Raw genomic sequence first — 23,473 nt, forward strand, 5'->3', positions numbered from 1 at the left:
CAACTGTTGTATATTGCACAAATATATTTTACAGTTGTTATGTTATAGGCGGGTACAGTTCTGTGAGACTTAATTCGTGTTTTTTCGTGTGATTAGACTAGTATACTTATGTTATTAGCTGATCGCCAGAAACGCCTTTATTTTTCACATTAAAAATTTATTTCACACGTCTGTGGTGGTAACAAGAGGAAGGAAGTCACACCTTACCTACCATATGCTACCTAAAATTTCTACCTTCCAGATACTTGTAAAATATACCAATTCTTTGGAAAATATATAAAATAAATGTTTCTTTGGAGGATTTGACTAAACTGAGCTTCATAAATCAGTGATTTGCTCTTAAGATAAATGCTTGGTTGCTTTTACTACTCTTGATTAACTCTTCGGGTGCTAGTTAACCTATTTGAAGAAACTGCGTTATAGTACATATAATTTGTGGTGCAGCATTTTTTTTGAATAAATTGTTTTCCAACCAGAATTTTGAATTATTGTATAAGGAAAGAAATCAAGAATTCAAACTATTATATGAATAATGCCTCAAATTGGCTTGTATAAATTAAGTTCCGAGTTAAGAGTCATTAAGATTAATTTTATAATAACTATATAAGGTTAAAAACGTTAAAAGCTGAATTCTGTACCAGATAAAAAAAGGGCTAAAAATATTAGACTTGGTGTATTTTTAAGTTAATTTTATGTTATTTTAGCTCTCCCTGTTGCAACGTTCTATGATAATGATGTGAGCAAACAAGGTCGTGGATTACTTACTGTGCCAGGCAATGCTACAATACGTCTAAAAAAAAATGAATTTGAATTGTCAATATGAAATGCCAAGTCACATTCACGTATTTGCAGAAAATGATGTGGCAAAACAGGAGGTGTCTCATACTGGAGAAAAACCTGTCGAATCTGATAATTGTGAGGGAAAATCTCTCAATAAAGACCACCTATATAATTGTCGAAACACTTTTACTGGGAATTCAGGTACCAATTTGACTCATCGTCAAAGATCTCATGCCGGAAAAAAACTTTTCGAATATAATATCTGTGAAAAAAAATTCAGCAGAAAGCATTACCTGTCTAATCACCAAAGAACTCATACTGGAGAAGAACTATTCAAATGTGATATATGTGAGAAAACATTCCTAAAAAAATTCAACTTATCTATTCACCAAAAACTCATGCTGGAGAAAAACCTTTCGAATGTGATATATGCAAGAAACATTTTACGTCAAAGGACGGTTTATTTCGTCATAAAAAAAACTCATACTGGTGAAAAACCTTTTGAATGTGATATCTGTGAGAAAACATTCCGCGAAAAAACCAACCTATCTATTCATCAAAGAACTCATACTGAGGAAAAACCTTTCGAGTGTGATGTATGTAAGAAATGTTTTTCTTCAACTTCAGGTTTATCTCATCATCAAAGATATCATACGGGAGACAAAACTTTCATATGTGATGTTTGTAACAAATGTTTTATTTCAAATTCAAATTTGTCACTTCACCAAATAACTCATACTGGAGAAAAACTTTTTGAATGGGATATATGTAAAAAATGTTTTACTTCACGTTCCAATTTATCTGTTCATCAAATATTTCACAATGGAGAAAAACCTTTTGAATGCAGTACATGTGGAAAAACATTCCACAGTAAACATCACCTATCTTATGTGTAAGGCTAAAATACTTATGTGTAAGGCTAACTGTGTAAGGCTAAAAATGTCGAAAGCTAAATTGTGTACTAAATAAAAAAAAGGGTTAAAAAAAAATACAAGTTTTGTTGATTTATTTTGAGCAAATTTTTTTTTTTTTTTATATATCCCTATTGTAAAGCTGCATAATAATGATGTCAGCAAAGAAGGACCTGAGTTACCGAGTCAACCAGGTTTTGCAAGCATATGGTTAAAAAATGAAGTGGATTTGGATTGTCAAAATGAGATGCCAAGTCATATTTTTGGATTTGCTGAAAATGATGTGATGAAACAAGAAGTATCTCATACTATAAAAATTCCTTTTGAGTGTGATGTATGTGAAAAACAGTTTACTACAAGTGTTGAGGTATCTACTCATCAAAGAACTCATACTGGAGAACAACCGTTTGAATGTGATATATGTGAGAAAAGATTCCGCCGAAAAGCCAGTCTATTTATTCATCAAAGAAATCATACTGGAGAACAACCGTTTGAATGTGATACTTGTAAGAAACGTTTTAATCAGAGTTCAGGTTTGTCTTATCATAAAATAACTCATACTGGAGAGAAACCTTTCGAATGTGATATATGTAAGAAATGTTTCACTTACAGATCCCATTGATCTATTGATCAAAGAAATCATACGGGAGCAACACCTTTCAAGTTTGATCTTTGTAAAAAATGTTTTGCTCACAGATCCCGTTTATCTGTTAATCAAAGAACTCATACGGGAGAAACACCTTTCGAGTGTGATATTTGTAAGAAAAGTTTTACTATAAGTACCACTTTATCTATTCATCAAAGAACTCATACGGGAGAAAAACCTTTCAAATGTGATGTATGTGAGAAACATTTTACTAGAAGTGCCACTTTATCTTTTCATCAAAGAACTCATACGGTAGAAAAACTTTTCCAATGTGATATTTGTAAGAAATGTTGTACTTATAGTTCCCATTTATTTCGTCATCAAAGAACTCATACGGGAAATAAACCTTTTGAATGTGATATTTGTAAGAAATGTTTTACTTCACGCTCCGATTTATCTATTCATCGAAGAACTCATACGGGAGAAAAACCTTTTGAATGTGATATTTGTAAGAAATGTTTTATTTCACGTTCAGATTTATCTATTCGTCGAAGAACTCATACTGGAGAAAAACCATTCGAATGTGACAAATGTAATAAACGGTTTACTGCAAGTACCAGTTTGTCTCGTCATCAAAGAACTCATACCGGAAGAAAACCTATTGAATGTTATATATGTGAGAAAACATTCTACCGAAAAGCCGACCTACTTATTCATCAAAGAAATCATACTGGAGAAAAACCATTCAAATGTGGTATATGTAAGAAAGGTTATCTTTCAAGTTCTTGGCTATCTCATCATCTAAAAAGTCATACTGAGTGAAAAGCCTTTGTATGAGTCAGTGTGTAAGAGTGTTATATGTTTATTAAAAGCTTCATGTTAAAATTTATCAAAGAATTTGTGTTAAGAGAAAATCTCCTGTTGTATGTAATTTTGTGTTCACAGGGAACCTTTTGACATCAATTCTTTCTTGAAAAGCACATTGGATATATTTTCATCCCTAAGTGAAATTACTAGTAATATGAGCAAAAAAGACTGGTATGCTCTTCTGATAGCAACTGCTAACTATTTCCTGTAATGCACTTATTAGCGAAAAAACTTTATAAGATAATAGCTCAGCATATGAAACTTATCCATCTGAGTCCGAATTATAGCTAGAAAAAACATTCATACATTTCCTTCCCCCTCCACACTCAAAACGTAAGTCGCATGGTCTATTTCCCGCAAATGAAATATTTACGTACATGACCTTGAAGCTAATGCCTAAGTGAAATTACTAATAATATGAACAAAAAAGACTCGAATGTTCTTCTAATAGCAACAGCTAACTATTTTGTGTAATGTACTTATTAACAAGAAAATTTTAAAAGATACTAGCTCAGCATATCAAATTTTTCCATCTGAGTCTGAATTATAGATAGAAGAAACGTTTAAAAATTATAGAGCTAGAAGAATTAATTATAGAGCATAGAAGAAGCATTCAAACATTTCCCACCACAGCCACAAATTAAATCACAAGGTCTATTTCCCGCACATGGACAATTTTTTGTACAGCCCTTGCACGAGCAGTACTCAGGGGCTACACCATATGGGAATGCCTTAAGGGTGGACACAACTGGTCTAACCTCACCATCCGGAAATGTCCAGCCAAACTGTAGGGGATCTAGAAACTGCGGCTTTGGTCGGTTCGCTTGTACAAAAATGTCCAACTGGAGGTAAACGAGCTTAGCACTCAAAGGCAGCGTTAAATGGTGGCAAAATTTAAGCTCCCGCTTTCGAGGGTATAAATGTACTCGCAAGTCATCAAGAGAGGTAAAGAGGTGTGGATCTTTACCTTATGCGGCGATGATGACTTTTTTTGCAAATACAAAGAAAACTTTCTTGCACAGAAGGATCGATCTTTGACCTCTATCTCTTTCACAAGCAAAGCAATCTGTTCCTGCAGTCCCCATTTCTCGACAGCCTTAGCCACCACTCTTTTTCCTTTAGAGAACATAAAACCAACTGTATCACAGCCCGAAAGCGTATGAAGAAGGCAGATTGATAAAACTAGATGGTTTGGAAAATTCCTGCAAAGTTGGTGTATAGGCACTGAATATTCACGGAATCGCACAAAAACTTTCCGCTTTTCACTATTTGATTGGTATCCAAGGAATAGCTTATAATGATACAGCAAAATGACAACAATATCTGTGTCATTCGCATCGACATACACAATATCGATACCCCTCTTCAAACAGTCCAACGTGTGCAACACAACTGTAGTATCCGCCTCTTCGTGGGTAAAAATCAAACGCTGTTCAATGTTTGTATCAATACTTCCACTTCTGCTGAGCATCACTACTCTCATCCGGTCTTGAAAGCCTCCAGAGAGGTAGACAGTTAAACCTGCTTGAAGCACATGGACTAAGTTTTCGAATTCGTCAAATCAAGTTCAATCAGTTTTGCCTTTGCCTTGGAATTTTATAGTATCGAGTTTCAATCATCTAGCTTTGAGTGTTTACCTAGAGATACTGCAAATTTGTATGGAGATCCTCGCTGCTCGTGGCAACCACCACAGTCCTTCAAGCAGATCATATTGCCTTCTTTGTCACAATATCCAAATATTCCATCATATCTATCTGCAAGGACATGCAGTTCTTTAATGTCACCGTTAAAAGACACAAGAGTAGAAAATGTTCGTTTTCCGTAGCTCTCAATGGTTTCCGATTCAGTTGGAATCGGAAACCCAATTGGCACCCATTTGTCGACTATATAACGTCAATTTTCGTATTTAGCATGGTCGATTACATCAGAATGCTTTCTCAAACCTTCTGCTGCTTGCTGATCACCCAAAACCTTGAATATCAACATTTTTCTTGTGTGGCTTCCTGACTAAAGTGTACTCGATATCCTCTGAAATGATATCCTACGCTAAGTCTGGGAGAATGGCTTACGAGAGGTACCTGGAAAGCTTAGGAGCTAGAAAAGCCGATGAGGAAAAAGCAGAAGAGAAAAAAACAGTTCGAAAAAGAAGAGGGTCTGGCGTTGACCAAGAGGTTTGACAAAGATAAGGAATCCATATATGCTTTGGAAAAAAAATGAGGAAAATAAAGCACAGCTTTCGATTCATGTAAATTTTTTTGGCTCTCTTCTCGAAGAAGCTACTAGAAAGCTGGAAGTAACGTTTAAATCAAACAACTTGATTGAGGTACAAGTTGCCATAACTGTGCTAGATAGTCTGAAAGTCCAGCGTGATAAGGATTTGAAAGCAGCCTCGGACAAAGTTCAGTCGACACTAAGCAAAAGGAAACAGAACCTCCTCTCAGAGGTGTAAAAAAAATCCCCAAGAACGGACCTTAATAAACTACTGCCACTCCTATTGTTTTTAGTGATCGTTTAATGTTTTTTGATGTGTGAACCATTGTATTTGAAATATTTGCAAGTTACATAAATGATACAGCATAAATTTTAATGGCGACTTTGTCCAGGTGTAATGTTTAGATGTTTTAATTGGCTGCTAACGACTGTTAAGTATTATAATTGAATGGGTTGTGGCTTTGAGCTTATCTAACAGAAGGAAAACATCTACCCAGTCATGGCTCAACTTTAAAGCGGGCGTATGGACTTTCTGTTTATTCTTTTACCAAATCCTCCATAACTGAATTTGTAATATCTAATTTATTATTACCTTTTAGCGTCGCGGAGGGTAAAAGGAGGTGCAGCCACTTAGTCAATTAAGATTGATGAGTAAGGTGGAAAAGAAGCTGTACGGCTATAGAATTTTATTTAAAAAAATATATATCAACTTGTCATTCACATAACACTAACACAGCCACTTTCCAGCAATTTGCCACTAACTACTACGTTAGGAATCAGCGCATCATTTTTCACACGATTTGATGCCCCAGAGACAAATATGAGGTATTGAGAATACATGCGCAAGAACAAAGAAGCATCTGAACGTCAGCTAAAATTCCTTGAAACGCAAAAACTGGCCAAGTGGTCCTTGAGATGATTTTTTAACATAAAGTTGAAACAAAATTTTTTTTGGTTGCAGAGTACTAAGTTAGTGTTATTCTGTTTTATAAGACTTGGTGGAGCAAAATCCGAATATTCGACCTGGGGGTGTGAAATCGTGAAAGGGGGAAGTAAATGATGGGGGAAAAAGAACTACAGGTCCGGATATCTACTTTCAAGATGCCTGAAACTGTATTCCATACAGGTAAGGTAATTGCAAACCAAGGTTTTACAGTAGCTTAAAGACTTGGTCATTATTGGACTGCTCGAGAAGCTGCTATGGTAAAAAAAACAATGGGCCTGCTCGAGCAGCTGCTATGGTAAAAAGAATATAGTAAAATAGACTGTTAAGACAGCAGTGACAAGCCAGTCCTAATCAGCTGCTTGACAAAACAAGTTAGGTTTCTTTCATGTCAACCGGAAGGTCACTACAAGTACTGTTCTTTGGTCTGCCAACCTGGTTACTGAAATGCCGTCCCGATCTGGTCCCTATTTCGGTCTGAGGAAGGTCCCTAAGTCCCTAATATTGGACGTTGTACGACCCCTGTTGGAGGACGTTGTAGGAGCGACATTAAAACTTAAAACGAACAGAAATTATTCCATATATGAAAGGGGATGTGCCCTCCTCAACGCCTCGCTCTTTACGCTAAAGTTTTTATTGTTTAAAAAAAAGAGTTGTGAGAAAGTCAAACTTTAGCGTAAAGAGCGAGGCGTTGAGGAGGGCACGGCCCCTTTCATATACGGAATAATTTCTGTTCGTTTTAAGTTTTAATGTCGCTCCTTACTTTCAGTTTAAAAACTTGTTTTTTTTAATTTAAAGGCTGCGAAAGCGGGGGGTTTGGGGGGTGGCAGCCCCCCAACAGTAACACCTAATCCCTGTACGTTTTAAGGTTCAAACTTTTGACTCAGCCTCTTTAACTCTTTAGAAAACGTAGTTTTTGTCAAATAATCTTTACAAAGAGGGCAAACGTACCGCCCTTCATGATCAACTATCTTTTTGTCAAACATCTTTTGCCTGCTCAGGATTGGAAGGCAATGCACCCTAAGCTGAATCCATCGACATAAAATCATAGCCGTTAAATTAAATTTAAAATAAACTTCCTCTCCAAAACTAGGTTTAGCCTGATTATAATGTTTCAATGTTATAGAATTTACAACCAGCCCTTGCCAATTCTGAATTTTTGACCCTTTAGATAAATTGTACCTGGCTTTCTAAATCTGTGGTAAATCACTGGAACCAAGACCATCATTCTATAAGTAGAACATTCCCATATAATGTATATTATATATATATATATATATATATATATATATATATATATATATATATATATATATATATATATATATATATATATATATATAATATACATTATATGGGAATGTCTTACTTATTGAATGATTGGCTTGATATATATATATATATATATATTTATATATATATATATATATATATATATATATATATATATATATATATATATATATATATATATATATATATATATATATATATATATATATATATATATATATATATATATATATATATATATATATATATATATATATATATATATATATATATATATATATATATATATATATATATATATATATATATATATATATATATATATATATTATAGGTGTTTATTATTGTTGAGAAAAAAGGGTGCAAGTTTGATCTTGGGAGTCGAATGATATGATGTTGTCAGACAGTATTCTTCTGGCTGTAAAGATTCATCAACGTTTTGTCGTGACGAGGGGGAGAGGCTAGGGTCCCCAAAGACGTGTTTTCCTTAATCAATTTGAATCTTGCAGCCTTTAGTCATTGGGTCAAAAGACTCATGCTCAGAAAGTTAATCAAAGGATTGGCTCATTTCAGTTTTGTTTCTCCTCTAACAAATAAGGCTATAAAGAAGTTGTCAAATTTTTGATTGTTCTTAAAATTTAGGCTAAGGGGGTCTCAATGCCGAAGAAAAATGCCAAAAAAAATGTATTGCTTCCCTGCGATATTCTTCCCCTCGAAAGAAGTCGTTATTCCCTAAGGAAGTTTAGATATTCCGATTATTTGAAAAATTGTTGAACATCATTACGCGGCGCAAATAATCCACAATTGTAATTGCGTACCGTATTTTTGGCGTGTGTCAATTGTTGAACTTGCCACGATTGACTAATTAATTAAGAAATAACAGAATCAGGAAGGAGTACACCCGGTAAAATGAGGGGGTACGAAATAAACAAGGAAGATATAATATATGAAAAAACAAGACGAACTCACCTCTCAGATGCTGTGCAAAATGAAAGGGAGTTGCGGGTAAGAGAAAATACGGATAGAGAACGAACAGATTCAGAAAATACAAGTAATAATGACAGAAGGAATCAAATTAGTCCGAATAGAAGATGCAGTGTGGAATCGAGATCCAGCAGGGCCTCACGAAAACTAGTCATGTAGATATGACACAATATTTATTATATTACATGAAAGAAAGAAAGAGACAATAGCGAGAGGAAAGAAAGAGGAGGCTGATAGAATATCCAGAGAAAGAAAAGAGGAGAATGATAAAATAGCTTGAGAGAAGAAAAGAGAGTTCACCAAGAGTTTAAAAGAACCATAATAGGCCTAATAGAAGCCCGCTGGGGAATCCCAGGAATCGATATTTTGTCACAACTAACTTCTTGGCTATCGGATAGCCACAACAAATTGTCTAAGAATCAATTGCGAGAAAATGAAAATTACCATACATTAAATGCTAAAACGGAAAAACCTGCTACTTCGTTGACAAGGTAGGGAGGTGGACCGGCCCAAAAAAAAAAATAGAAGGCTGAGCCATCCTGTCGAAAAAACGAAATGTTTGTTACTTCAGTTCGAAATGTTGATAATCCGGAAAAGTGGGATGTGGAATTGGCTAAGTAACAAAATATTGAAAGTAAAACGTACCAAATTGATCTTTCGGAAGATTTTCAGAAAACAGAAAACTTCAGAAAAGTTATACCGAATATGAAACACTAACAAATACATGCCAAAATGAAGCCCTGATTGCACCAGAGAAAAGTGAGACGAAATTTATTTTATGCGCTTTTCCTCGTAAGGTTCGAGAAATTTTACTACAATGTGAAAAACCAAATGTCGGAATTCAATCCCATTTGATAACAAAATATTTGTTTCTGCAGTAAAAGTTAAGAAAACTAAAAGAGAGAAAAAAGATGGAAAAGCGGAACTACGATAAAGAAAGGCAGTCAAAGATGATGGACACTGGAGTCCAATTTAGATTTCATGACGATTTATTTAATACTATACAATGTCAGAATATAATCTATGGCACAAAGATACAAATTTCATACTTAAAAGAGAAAATAGACTAAGATCAGAAGAAAACACTAATAAATTAACTCCACTAAAAATTAAAACAATTTTAGCAAGCAAATTAGAATTTTTTCTAAAGAAGGTAGTAAATATCTAGTAGAAATTTGGAAAAGAATTTTATAGAGCGTATTAGTTTGCTCCAAATGCTGAAAGAAATATAATAAGAGCAAGAAATAGCACTCATTCAAACAGATGTTACACTCAGAGTAATTAGGGAAGAAAGCATTCAATTTAATGAATTATTTTTAGTAGGGTGCATAATGGGCACAGTATGTGTAAGTCTATTTACACTTATAACAGTTTGGATTATTTATCAAAAGAGTAAAATGCAAAATGTCAGACGGGAAGTAACCGAATTACAAGAATTAACGATAACGCCAAGGCAATTGCAAATGATCCAAGAATATGCAGAATACGCAGGAATTACGCGTTAAGTTTCAACACTTTCAAAATGATTTTTTTTAGTGTTTATATATGATTGATATATGGAATATTTATTACAGATGAGAAATTGGACAATAATTTGCGTTTTTAAGCTTCTCCAGCTTATTGCGGCCGAGTATAGGGTTATAAAAGGAGTATCGTTTCGCAGAATGAATACAGTCAAACCCATGGAAGGCTACTGGCAAGTCGCGATTAGGTTTGATGCTTCAGACTTACATACCCTCCAGAGCCAAGTAACGATATTTGCAAATAATCTGGAAATGACAAGAAGAGAATTAGAAAAAACTTTTAACCCGCCTCCTTTCACACCTCCGCAGGTAATAGAAAAAGAAATAAAAGTATCATTATTTCAAACGCAGGCAACTTTGTTGTTCAAAGTACTGAACAACCAAATCAATGGGGTTTTAGAAGATATAAAAAGAATGATAATGACGCTTCAAAAACAAAAACAAAACAAAAACGAGCCAGACAATACATTGACCAGAAAGAAAAGAAGCTTAATCGGTATTGTAGGAGAAATCTCAGATTATACGAGTATATTCGGTACGTTATCTGAGACTACGTGGAAGAAATCTGAAAAACAAATAGTAAACGTCTAAGTAGAAAATAAAAATCTTCTACACTTTTTAAACAAACAACTAACAAACTTGGGACACCACGAAGCAAGTATATCCAAAATCGAAGAAAAAGTTAATCAAACAATCAACACGCTTTTTATTTTTAAAAAGGAGATAACCAATGCAGTATTCATAACTCTTAAACGAATAATATGAAACCATAGTTAAATAATAGAAGACATAAATCTTCAGATGGCTCTACAGTTATTATCTAGTGCCATCATGGAAATATCTCATGAATTTAATCAATTGGATTTAGAGTTTCAAACCCATTTGGCAAAAGATTTATCAGCATGACTACTACGGCCAGGTCAACTAATCAAGGTACTCAAAACCGTAGAGAACCATTTGCCTTATCAATTGAGATTAGGACTAGAACCAAATTTCAAGACTATCCATTACTTTTATAGCATGGCGGAAAATTATTTGCAGATTAATCATGGGAAGTTATAGATATTTTTAAAGGTATCTCTAGATAAAAACGAAGAATACCCACTGTTTATAATAGATACTTTCCCTTCAAGATTGACAAACGCCGCAAGATGGATTAAGATAAATAATTTGCCCCCATATATAGCCATTTCCAACTTAAAATATAGGATACCAGAGCAACAGGAAATAATCAAATGTCAAAACGATAAACTTCCCTTTTGCATCTTAGGAACTATATCGCATCTACGCGCAAGGAAAATCTGTGCTATTAAAATTTGGGAGGAGGTGGATCACTCAAATCCCCTACCAAAAGAATGTGATGTTGATATAGTAAGCACAATTAATCTGGAGCTTTGGAAAAAAATTAGTGAAAATGATTTCATAGTCAGCGTTCCACAACCCTATATGGCACAGTTGAGATGCAAAAATTCTTCTGGGTTGAAGAATACAAGAGATATACGAATAGAAGGGATGGGGCTGGTTAATATTCCCCCATCCTGTCGTTTAACGACAAGAGAGACAATTATATCATCTCCAATGATGGACATTGCGGAGATAAATATGGACAAATGGGGTATAAAACCGATACCAAACATAAATCTTTTTTAAGCAACAAATGGGGAACAAAATAATGAAAAAATTAACAAAGTACAAAAGATGTTAAAGAAATTAAATGATATCTGCATACCGGAAAAAATAAAAGGAGAAACACCCAGATTTCTGACAACCCTGGAAAATCTCAATAAAAATCTGGATATAAATTATCCCATTTTCCAAACAGAAATAGAAAGAACCACTTACTATAAAGGCTTATTAGCCTATACTTGGGGGTATTTCATAACTACTATCGTGGTTCTGGGATTGTTTATATGGGGTCTTAAATTTTGGTATAATATGAAACATCATACCCTCGGGGGGAAGGATATAAGAAACCCTGTCTGCGCAAAACCATAATCTATCGTTAAAAAAGAAAAGAAAAAAAGAAGCTTATCTACAACCGCAGACAATTCGATTGGCACTATGATTTCATGAATATGAAAGTAAAAGAGAAATCTATGATTGATATTTTTATTACTGTGTCAGCAATAATACTTGTTACTAATGTAAATAAATTCGCAATTCGAGTGTTTACTGATGCAAAAAAAGTATTTATACCAATTTTTAATTTGCTTTGCGAAAAATCGACGTTAAAAAAAAAAAAAAATGCTTGATGCTTTGAAGTATTTTTGTTACTTAACATAATTGTGTAAGATATTACACAATGCTTATATATATATATATATATATATATATATATATACTATGTTTTTATCAACTTTAAGTTTTAACTAGTGATTTAATGTTTATGTAAATGTTTGACCTCGAGTCAATGTATTAAAAATTTTTATTGTAAAATAATCTGTTTAGTATCAAGTTTGAAAGAATAATTCAGCAAGGAACGTAATGCTTAAATTTAATCGGGATATTATTTTTGGTGCGATTAAAAAAAAAGTGGAGAAAGTAATTAAAAGTAATCAACTTTCGAATACATTGATATACACGAAAATTGAGTGTTTCATTCTACTATGTACGTAAAAATATATGCTTTATATGTATACTAATGTGGATATTTATTTTAGATACAGCATTAGCCATTTTTTTTAGAAATCAAATTTTTCGTAGCATCTTTTTGGATCCATTTTTCCTTCAATTATATTTTGACAAATTTTTGCGAAGTAGGAAATTTCAAAGCCAGTTCAATTAGATCCAGATACTAACATCTCATACCATCATAAACCAATCCATACTTGATCAACTGATATTTAGAAACTACAGACTTTACTACAAAATCATCAAAAGTGAGAAAAAATCAGAACTTAATTTAGGCCTAGACATTGTGCTACATAGCCCAAATGGCTTATGTTATTGAAATATGTGAAAATACTTTGTGCTGAAATAAATATGTGAAATTTTAAAATCAATAATGCTATATGTAATTTATCAAAGGTAATTTTAAAATGAAAAATAAACGGTAGATCAACCACATCACACAGATAAATTAAATTATTAATGGGAATTAAATTTAAACTCGAATAATTCATAAACTTGTCTAATATAACTTGAAATCTAATTTAAGCAAAACCACTAACATTATGTTTAAGCCGCTTGGGGTCAAGTTAAAACAGAAGATGCATAGGAAGAGGGAAATTGTCAGTCCTCGTGACAGAGAAAAAGAGAAACAAGGATGAATTTCAAATTGAAATCCTTCGACAAAAACGAACATGGCCTATATTGGACCAGAAACATAACCCTAAGGAAACCCATTGAGGGTAGATGCAAATAATGACCCAAAGATGGCAGCATAATAGCTGTAAACGAAATTAAGTTGTTTTGAAAGTAAAATATTGAGAATTGGGACAATTTTTCTTTGAATGGGGAGTATTGTGGTAAAGCTTTCTAATTTAGTTAATTATTAATTGAGTAAAAATATATAAGACGCAAATATGAAGTTTTGAAATACCACTTTTTGTTAAGATAAGGAACATATCCTGCCAAGTTCTGTTTAACGGGAAATTGAGAAATTACCACTTCCTAGCGATTACGTGGGAAGGTGTGGTTGATAAAAATGTAAAAAAAGATACATTTTATCGGAAGGGGGATTCTGATACTAACTTTATGCCGGACTGACCTCTGGTCCGTTGTTTTTAGAAATACCTTGGAACTTTGTCGGATCATTGTAAGTGTCTGTATCTTATTATATATTATTGTAGCTTTTGAGACTTGTGGTGTATTTGGGGCAGCCAGTCCCAGTAGCATATCTCTATATCTGTAATTACTATGTGTAAATTAAATGAAAGAATCGGATTTTAGGTAACCTCTTTACGATTTACCGTTAGTCCCTCGAACATACCGAATCGGTATATCTCATTAGTTCTACCACATCCTAAGGTACGCTACCAAAGTTTAATTACCTTAGGTCCAGAGTTTACCTCCCCTATAAAGAGAGAATAAAGGCATTTACGATTACAACCCCCAAATACCACAAATATATACTTCACAACATTAGGGAGCAAACTATAGCAAAGTGGTCAGTACATAGACTTTCAATTTTATTCATATAAATTTTATTCAAAATATTTAATGACACAATTTGTAGGTCAATTGTGGAGAATATGCCACTTTTGGGGTTGAAATATGTATTCAAGTTTGTAGGGTTAGCAACAGCTAATTCATTATTATTTGAAGTCATATGCTCAATCAATTTACCAGCTTTATTTGCTGGTTTATTCCCCCACAAAAGGCTGTGGGCATTGAATCTCCAAAAATAATGATATTTTTTAACATATTAGAATTATTTATATAATTAAAGAAATCCATGGCATCTGTAGTTTGGCCATTAGGGTTATAAAAGCTTATTATGTAGGTTTTTATGTTATTCAGCCAAACACTGATACCAATTGCATCAACATCATTTGCAAAATCAGGAAAGTTGATGCCACAGAATTGTATTTTATTATTAATTAATAAAGCTACTCCACCTCCTTTTCTCTCTGCTGATCTATCCTTTCTCAGGATAGTAAATCCCAGAGACTTAATTTGTTGATTTTGGGCTAAATGAGTTTCCTGGAGGCAAGGAATATTAATGGCATTATTATTCATAAAAGATATTAGTTCATTTAGCTTATTTTCTGTGAGTGATCTTATGTTCCACTGGAGTATTGATGTGTTGTTTTGTTAATTTATTTTTCATATGACTGTGTATCAATGTTCAGCTTTGTTAAAAGTAAAGCAAGATCTTTTTTTGCTTGAATGAGCATATCATCAGGAATGTAGATTTTTGCCAATTCTGCAATGATTTTTCTTTTCTGTAGTTGATGTATGTTCATGGCCTGAGCTGCATTACAGTTTAGAATGAATAAGCATATATATGGGGATTGCATGTTTGGTTGTGCATCCTGTTTGTCGGTCATAGAATTAAGTTCTAATTGTAATTCTTATGTGTTTTTTCTTGGAAGGGAGGGCCAGTAGCAACGTTTGGCTCCGGGATGGAATGCTGTTTGACTTGGTAAGTCATTCTTATACGAATTCGACGTAGGGGGCTGAGGAGATGGTGTCTTAGGCTGGACGGTTGCTGCATTGGGGGTGTTTGACTTGGGGGTTTTGGTTGGCTTTATTACTGGCTTTATTTGGTATTGTTGGACAGCATGTGCTTCCATTGCTGCAAAGGGGGTATGGGATGGCCTTTTCTGCTGCTATTGGGAGTGTTAGTGCTCTTTTCTCATATGCAGGGCATAGTGATTTATTGGTAGATTCATGTGGACCTTTGCAATTGATGCATGTAGGCTGAGTGTTGTTGCAAGTTGTCAACTCTTTAGGATGGAATGCTTTACAATTACTACACTCTAGAAGAATTTCATTGCATTTGTTTGTTGTGTGTCCCAGTTTGAGACACTTCTGACACTGGATAGGCTTTGGTTTGTATTCCTTGTGTGGTTTCATTTACCCAAATAGGAAAACTTTTCTGGGATGTAAATTTTTTCCTTCAGTGTAAATAAGAAGCATCTACTTGTTTTTAGGCCATTAGAGTTAGGTTTACCAAGTTGGGTAACATCTTCAACTGGGATTGTGTTTCCAGCCCTATCTGAGAGCCCTTCTTTTAACTCCTGAATAGGTATTTCTGGGGGAACATTACAAACTACCATTTTGTTGGGGATTGTTTTGGGTTCCATTGAGATGCATTAATTGGGGTATTCAGAAGGGATTTTAGGTTGATTGTTGTGTCTGCTGATTTCTGATCTTGGACAGCTATTAGCAGAGATCCATCACGGTGAATATTAAGAGATAACATTGATTTTAGCAATTTGAAAATTGCAACTCTTATTGCAGTAATCTTTTTAATTTAAAAGGGGGTAATAGGAGAAATTTTAAGGTAAATTCCTAAGTTTTGGGAGGGAGGATCTTGGGTAGGGAGAGGGGAAATGCTTTTGATTGGGGAGATTTTTTTCCTTTTTTTAGAGCTTCTAGAAAGGACCTCTTGAAACCCATTATCATCATTTATAGTGACATTGGCCCCTACACTGATCATTGTCCTATTCTCAGAATTGGAGCTATCATGTGAACTTTGAGATAGTGCGCTTGACCAGCCAGGATGGGTATCAGTTTCACTGGTATTTGGGGTGGGATCTGGGGGGACTTTTTTTTTGGAGGACTTCTAATCATTGTCAATTAGAAAAAGCTTTACACTAAAACAAAACTAAAACAAGAAACGATAATACAATGATAACTAAGCGTTTGCACTCTAATATGGTGAAAATCTCGGGATAAAAAGGAACGCCACAGTTTTGCCCTGAGGATGATTTGAACAGGATTGGTTCAGTACAACTATTAATTAGTTGAGATAATAGTTCACCAGAAATTTATTTTAAATTTCTTAAAATGTTGCTCTTTTGTTTGTTTTCAAAATCAGGAAACTTGTGTTCTCCTTCTTGTAAAAAATTACATTGGTTGAATTTTAGGTTAAAAATGTAGTGCGGGTGCATGCATAGGATTTTAATACCGAATATTTTTGGCTGGTCTGAATATTATATATTTATTAAATATTTTTCTTAATAATCAGGAGCTTATAGAAGATGTTTAATTGAAATTCTAGAATTTTTTTCTCCATCTATGGGAATTTTGTGGAATTTAGGAACTGAACATTGCCGTGTGTTGGTCCCCCTTCGGCCAAATATTTTTTAATATGACGTTTTGATTTAAGGAAGAATAAGTCACTTTAAGTTTTTCATAAGTTTCAATCCTTACAAGTTTTTAAAACCCTTTGCATGTTTTCTATTGACAAAACTCCGTTTATTGTGGTTCTTGTAAGGCAGATTTGTGAAAAATCCTTCGTCACACAAAAAAAGACCAAACCTACCAATAGTTTTTCTTTTGACAATAGTGACGAAAGAAAGAGCTCATGTCGAAGCGTCAACCTCGAAAGATATATAGCGCAAAATTTCCTTGGCACTTGATCTAAATTTATTTCGTGGTGTGCGTAGCATACCGAACTGTTTGGCCTTTTCTAAAGAGCAAATATAATGCAAAATGAACCAATACACAACTTCAAGGGCTACAAAAACTTAGACCAGACTTATCGCTACTGAAAAGATCAAGCTCAAGTTAATAAAAGTGAAGCTAAATTTTTCCGTTCATTGTTTTACTTTCAAAATTTTTACTCTGGAATAAGTTCATACATGATAATCATTATTTTTATTTTTTTATCATATGACGTAATTTTTTCAAATTAATTTCTTTAATATACTATTTATGTTATTGTTGTTTTTTTTTATAAAAGAATAGCTTCTTGAAACATAATTCTTAGTCTTCAAAAGGCCTTGCTAGTTAAAAATTTGGTTAGTTCCTACTGAATTGCTAGAAGTGATTAAGTTTTATCCAAAATTTAATTTTCAGCAAGATTTTGGGTGAAAAAGATGTGACAGATTTTATTGATTTGAGAGGACGAAAGTTTTTTACTAATACTCTCAGTTATATGTGATATTTTGTCTGTATAGACTTATTGTATTACTTACAAATAAAGGAAATTTACTTTCGTTAATAAATGTTTACAAGCACCAAGCAGTTTGTGATGAAGAACTAGAAATAATAAGGGACGCGGCTCAAAACAACTAAAACTTTAAAGAACAGAGTCTTGATAACAGAAGTATATAGAAATAGTAATTTTCATACTTATTAAAACTATACAAAATTTTATGATTAATATTATAAAATAATTAATTAAATTTTCTAATTCTGAGAAAATTTGCCAAATTTTTGAAAAGAATGGGAAACACTCCATAAGCATTAAACGATCTTAATGAAAATCATACTATCAGATCCAACATATAAGAGAACCCTGACATAAAGATTTTTAATTCCTAGATGCAAAATGAGGAATCTTTAATTTTTTACCAGAAGGAAGACTTCGGATAAGTGTTTATTTGTTTTTTTTTGTGTTCCTTGAGGTTTATCCTATTGAACCACTTATGAAAAAAATCTCGAGGGAAGATCAGAAATAAATAAAAGTTCTAGTGCGCTTTTTAAGTGACCAAAAAGATTGGAGCTACCATCTCTCACGCTATTTTTTATCCAAAATCCTAAAACAAAATTTCGAGATATCCATTTTGTTTCACAAAGCTTTGTTTCAAAATATCCAATAGCTGTGTATTTAGGGATAGCATGAGCCCCCAGAATGCCTTGGGAATGGGCTCTAATATATGAAATTTCTTCATCGTTTAAGTATCGTATTTGTAACTTGGAAATATTTTTTTAGGAGGGAAGGGGAATTTTCTGCTCGAGGGGATTCTCCACGATAAAAAATTTCCTTGAAAAGAGTACTTTCTAGGAGTAAGCTTTCCAAGGAAAATTTAACATAGGGGGATTTGCCCGAAATCTTATTTGAATTTTTTTTTTGTTTGTCTTATTTTGTCTTTGGTGAATATATTTAACATGTGGAGATGTTTCAAGAGAAATTTTCAAAGGGGTTGGAACTTCCTGGAAGATTTTTCTCCAGGTTATCTTTTCTAGGGGAGAAATTCTCAATGGAGGAATTTTCTGCGGGAGCAACTTTCGATTTTGGGTGGGAAGATTTCCAGGAAAAATATTCTATGGAGGATGATTTTTCAGCACTATTTGAAAAACAATAAGAAATTAAAGTCTTTTTAAATAAAATTATGATAAGGAGACTTTTTTGGGCGGTGAGTAAGGGTAATTTCCGGTGGGAGGAACTTTATTTTGAGACATCTTCTGTGGGTTAAGAGAGTTTTCCATGAAAGGAAGCTGAATTTCCCAGCATTATAAGAAAAGAGATCAGAAATTAAAAAGAACCGAAGATCAGAACCGAAAGTAAGTAAAATATAAAAAATAAATAAAATTAACAGAAAGACCAAAACAAAACTTTGGGGTACAAGATAGGAAATTTGGAAAAAAAACTACGGAAAAAAGTAATTTTATAATCGATTATTCATTAACACGCATAATATGTATATATGCGTGTATTTAAAAACCAGTTGCCGTATACACAAAAATAAACAAACAAAAAACAATAAAGAAAGAACAATAACACTCAACAAATTTAAACTACAGCTTCTTTCCGAATATAGTGTAGCTTTCCTGTAGTATTTCTTGCTAAGGGTCATTTTTTCATGTATCTAAGACTTGACGCTCATATTTTCTTCTTTCCCAGACATAATTTTTACTTTTCGACCCTCTCTAGCACATGTCGTAATCCATCAAATTTGACGGGATATCAATTTAACGTTTCTACAAGTTGTTTTCTAATACGCAAAATCCTAAAAACATACAAATCTTCCAATATTTTCTCAGCTTCGTAGTCTTTGACAGATCATAAAAAAAATAATATCTTTTTTTGGACCCTAGTTTTTCTTGGATTATGTTTTTAGTGCATTTTCTAAACGCATATGTTAGAGGCTAAGGCGTTTTATAGTAAACTTACTTATTATTAATAGAATAAAAGACATATATACATAAAACAATAGTTCAATATCATCGTTCATCACCCATTTAGTATAGTCCCAACTTATACCATGACTTTCATTCTTCTTTCTAGAATGTCTTATACACATATCCCGAGAAGGTATGTGTCTTGAGATCCATTCACTAAAAAATCGTATCTCCTCTTCGGTATCATGTATCCTGTATAGAGATTATGGACACTCGAAAACTTCCAAATTGAATAGGGGAATATTTGCTCACACTTTTCAATTAAAAGTTTATCTGTGTATACATTACCATTTACAAATAATGCTTCAACTCCATAAAAACTGCATGTTTCTTTTATCTCACCTTCAATAGTATTCAAATCCTTCCCAGCTTTACAGAATGGGGGAATCACACAATTGTAAATACCTATATGGTTCATTTGTCTTAACGAACTAGCCTATAAGTCTTTATTGTAGACATGCATATTATAAGTTAGATGACAATGGTAGCATGACTCTTTAGTAAACTCCATATTGAGCAATAAAACGCACACTCAATAATTATACCACAAGAGGACTTCCTTAAACCAATTCATTCACAATCAAAGACGCCAAAAATCTTTGAAAGTTATTCAGATACTGCTTAATAAGAGTTTCATAATAATACTACTTCTACTACTAACAGCTCACTGCAAGACCAAGCTGCCTGAGACCAAAACAACTACGCACGCTCCTCCTCCATCCCAATCTATTCAAAGCCTCCCTTTTTAAACCCGCCCACGAAGTTCCCCTTTCCTTTAAATCTTTCTTTATGACGTCCTCCCACCCCAGACGGGTACGACCTGCTTTCCGTTTAGCCCCTAGAAAAGAACAATTGGCCGAAAAGAACAATCTTCGGCAATCTGTCATCCTTCATCCACAGAGCGTGCCCTAACCACCTCAACCTTTCTTTCATTATAGCCCTAGAGAGCAGTATTAAACCAAATTTTTCGTATAGCATATTGTTTGAAATACGGTCAGTCAGCCGGGTACCCAGAACAATTCTTAAGCAATTTCTCTGGAAAACATCTAGACATCTAGACCTTCATCCGCTTTTCGGAGCGTCAATGCTTCAGAGCCATATTTGACCACTGTCATCACTGTAGCTTCTAATATTCTAATCTTGGTTTGCAGACTTATCTTCCTATTCTTCCAAACTTTTTTTTCACTGTAAAAAAAACCCATGAGCATTGGCTATTCTACTTTTAACATCTTCACTGCTCCCACCATCTTTACTAATAGTACTAGCAAGGTAAGTGAAGCTGCTCACCTGATCAATCTCTTCATTACCCAACGTCACCTTTTCATCTTCACTTATTCCTAGCCTTAGTGCATTAGTCTTCTTAAAATTAATTTTCAAACCAATTCTAGCACCCTGAACTCGCAATACCTCTAAAACTTCATTCATTTTGCTCACACTTTCATCTAGGATGTTTAAATCATCAGCATAATCTAACTCCAGGAGACATTTTCCTCTGCTTTTGGGTCAGTGTTCTCCCATTGCCTTTCGCGTGCTCCTTAAGGCAAAAGTCAATCAAAATGATTCATATAAAGGGGGATAGAACACAACCCTGCTTAACTCCTGATTTAATACAAAACCAGCTGCTAACCACATTTCCTACCTTAGCCGCAGCAGTGTTTTTTCTCGTACATAGCACTAATCTCTTTAATGTATTTGTCTGGTATACCATACAAGGATAAAACCTTTACTAAAGCTGTTTTATCAACAGAATCGAACTCTTGCTCATAATCTATAAAAATGAGGACCAAAGGTGTTTGACAACTCAGGCACTTCTCAATTATTAGCCTAAGCCAGTCTTCGGTTTACTATAACATAATCAATAAGGTTTGCTGTATTACCATCACGCGAATACCATGTTAACTTATGAGCCATTTTATGACCAAACACCGTATTGGTTATAACTACATTGTTATACCTACAAAATTGCAAAAGTCTGTATCCATTACTGTTTTCTTTTCCTACACCAAATTTACCAAGGCTAGAATACCATCTATCCCAATTTCTACCGACCAGGGCGTTAAAATATCCCAGTAATAACATAATATGTCTACCTGAGACCCTGTCTATTTGCTTCTGTAACTGTAAGTAAAATTCATCTGAGTCACTAGTATCTCCCTCAGTCGGTTCTACAGGGGCGTATACTGCTATAACTGATACCCTGAACTTTTTTGGCATAAAATGAACAATTAGTTTTCTATTATTAATACCTTCCCAGCCTAAACAAGACTAAACAGCTTCCTTATTCATCATGAGCCCTTCTCCCTGTCTATGTAACCCATCCTTCCTGCCAGAGTAAAAAATTCTATATCACCTAATTTCATAGCCTACTTCCTACCCCTGGGATATAAGTTTCTGAAACTCCTAATAAATCCAGTTCGAATTGTCTGAATTCGTCTGTCAAAATGTCGATATGATAGTCATTTTTTAACGTCGTAACATTCCAAGTTCCAATTTTCATGTTCTTTAAATTATTGAAATTATTTTCGCCTCAGGTAAAGCAATGGTCCCGGATACCAGTGCAGGACGGGAATCACATATCTTCTTAAGTCTACACCGAAGTGCTTAAGCCGGCTTAGAACCGAACAGAAAGAAGTCCCTGGGACCTCCATGAATGGAGGCTTTGTGCAATCCTGGGCCCATCTTGGTCACAACATGGTTTTTAGCACTTGGCGATGCTCTTCTATCAACAAGAGTCGACATCCTGCACAGACAATCTCAAGCCTATTACCTCCGACTCATTGCATATTCATGCCTACAAATATTATGCTACTACGGGAAGGCAGCCCTTAATAGATAAATTAGCTAGGAAGAGGTTTGTCAGCCCAAAGACGCTCGTCAAAACATACAAAGCCCAGAAAAATTGTCCATTAGTCAGAATCCCGTGCGAATGCTGTGTCGTTTACTAGGCTATAGTTTCCTCGAGAGGCGCCACTCCTCAAGTGGAAATAGAGTTGACCGCAAGGTCCCCAGTCTTGCAGGTACCCCGAACAGGATCAAGGCAGGCCTTTGCAGAGGCCGTTGTCCATAGATATGGATCTTACGCCCTGTCACAGTTGTCCTCCTATAGAGAATCGTCCCGCGATAGTGTTCTGCATCACCATGCAATTTAACCCATTACTGGGAGAAGGCTTGCAACTCATGGGACTTGTGGACAAACCAGTGGGCCCTTTTGAGGGTACATTTGAGGGGTCTTCTTCCTCCTAAGCCTGTATTTATGAACCCGGACGGGGGTGCCCCAGTTTCTATTATGGACCCCAGGGACAAGGTCTCCCCTTGGTCCGTGCCTCCTATGGAGGTACCCTACATATCTGTAGGGCGTTCCCCTATCGCCACCTGGGGACACGCTGAATGGCCTGGGGGAGGCCAGGAACATTAAAATGAAATTAATTAAAAATATTATGTTTCATTTAAACATGGAAAATGATATATTCTTCTGTATAACTTTTTAAACATCATATTATTATAGAGAAGTATTAAAAAAGTTATACAGAAGAATTTTGGGTTTTCTTATTAAATATAACTCAACATTAGCTTGCAAAAGTAATGTCTAGCCTAATTTATTGATTTACTTCAACATTAGCTTAAAAAACTAATGTAAAACTAATGTCTAGCCTGTTTTATTGATTTACTTCAACATTGGCTTGTAAAACTAATTCAAAACTAATATCTAAAGCCTAATTTATTGATTTACTTCAACATTAGCTTGTAAAACTAATGTAAAAATAATTTAAAATCAATTATATATTTTTATATATTGTTTAAAATAATATTTTTCATTTAATTCCCAAACAACATTTCAATTTCGATAAATCTCTAA

General features: G+C 34.2%; 1 pseudogene; it reads left to right on the forward strand.

Annotated features, from left to right (window-relative positions):
- The first annotated feature begins 1,194 nt into the window (after window positions 1-1,194).
- LOC148945705 (uncharacterized) lies at window positions 1,195-3,184 on the forward strand (annotated as a pseudogene).
- Window positions 3,185-23,473: the final 20,289 nt, after the last annotated feature.

This window comes from Artemia sp. Qi Xiang Cuo, chromosome 12 (genome assembly GCF_049724085.1).
Source record: "Artemia sp. Qi Xiang Cuo chromosome 12, ASM4972408v1, whole genome shotgun sequence".
Classification (NCBI taxonomy): domain Eukaryota; kingdom Metazoa; phylum Arthropoda; class Branchiopoda; order Anostraca; family Artemiidae; genus Artemia; species Artemia sp. Qi Xiang Cuo.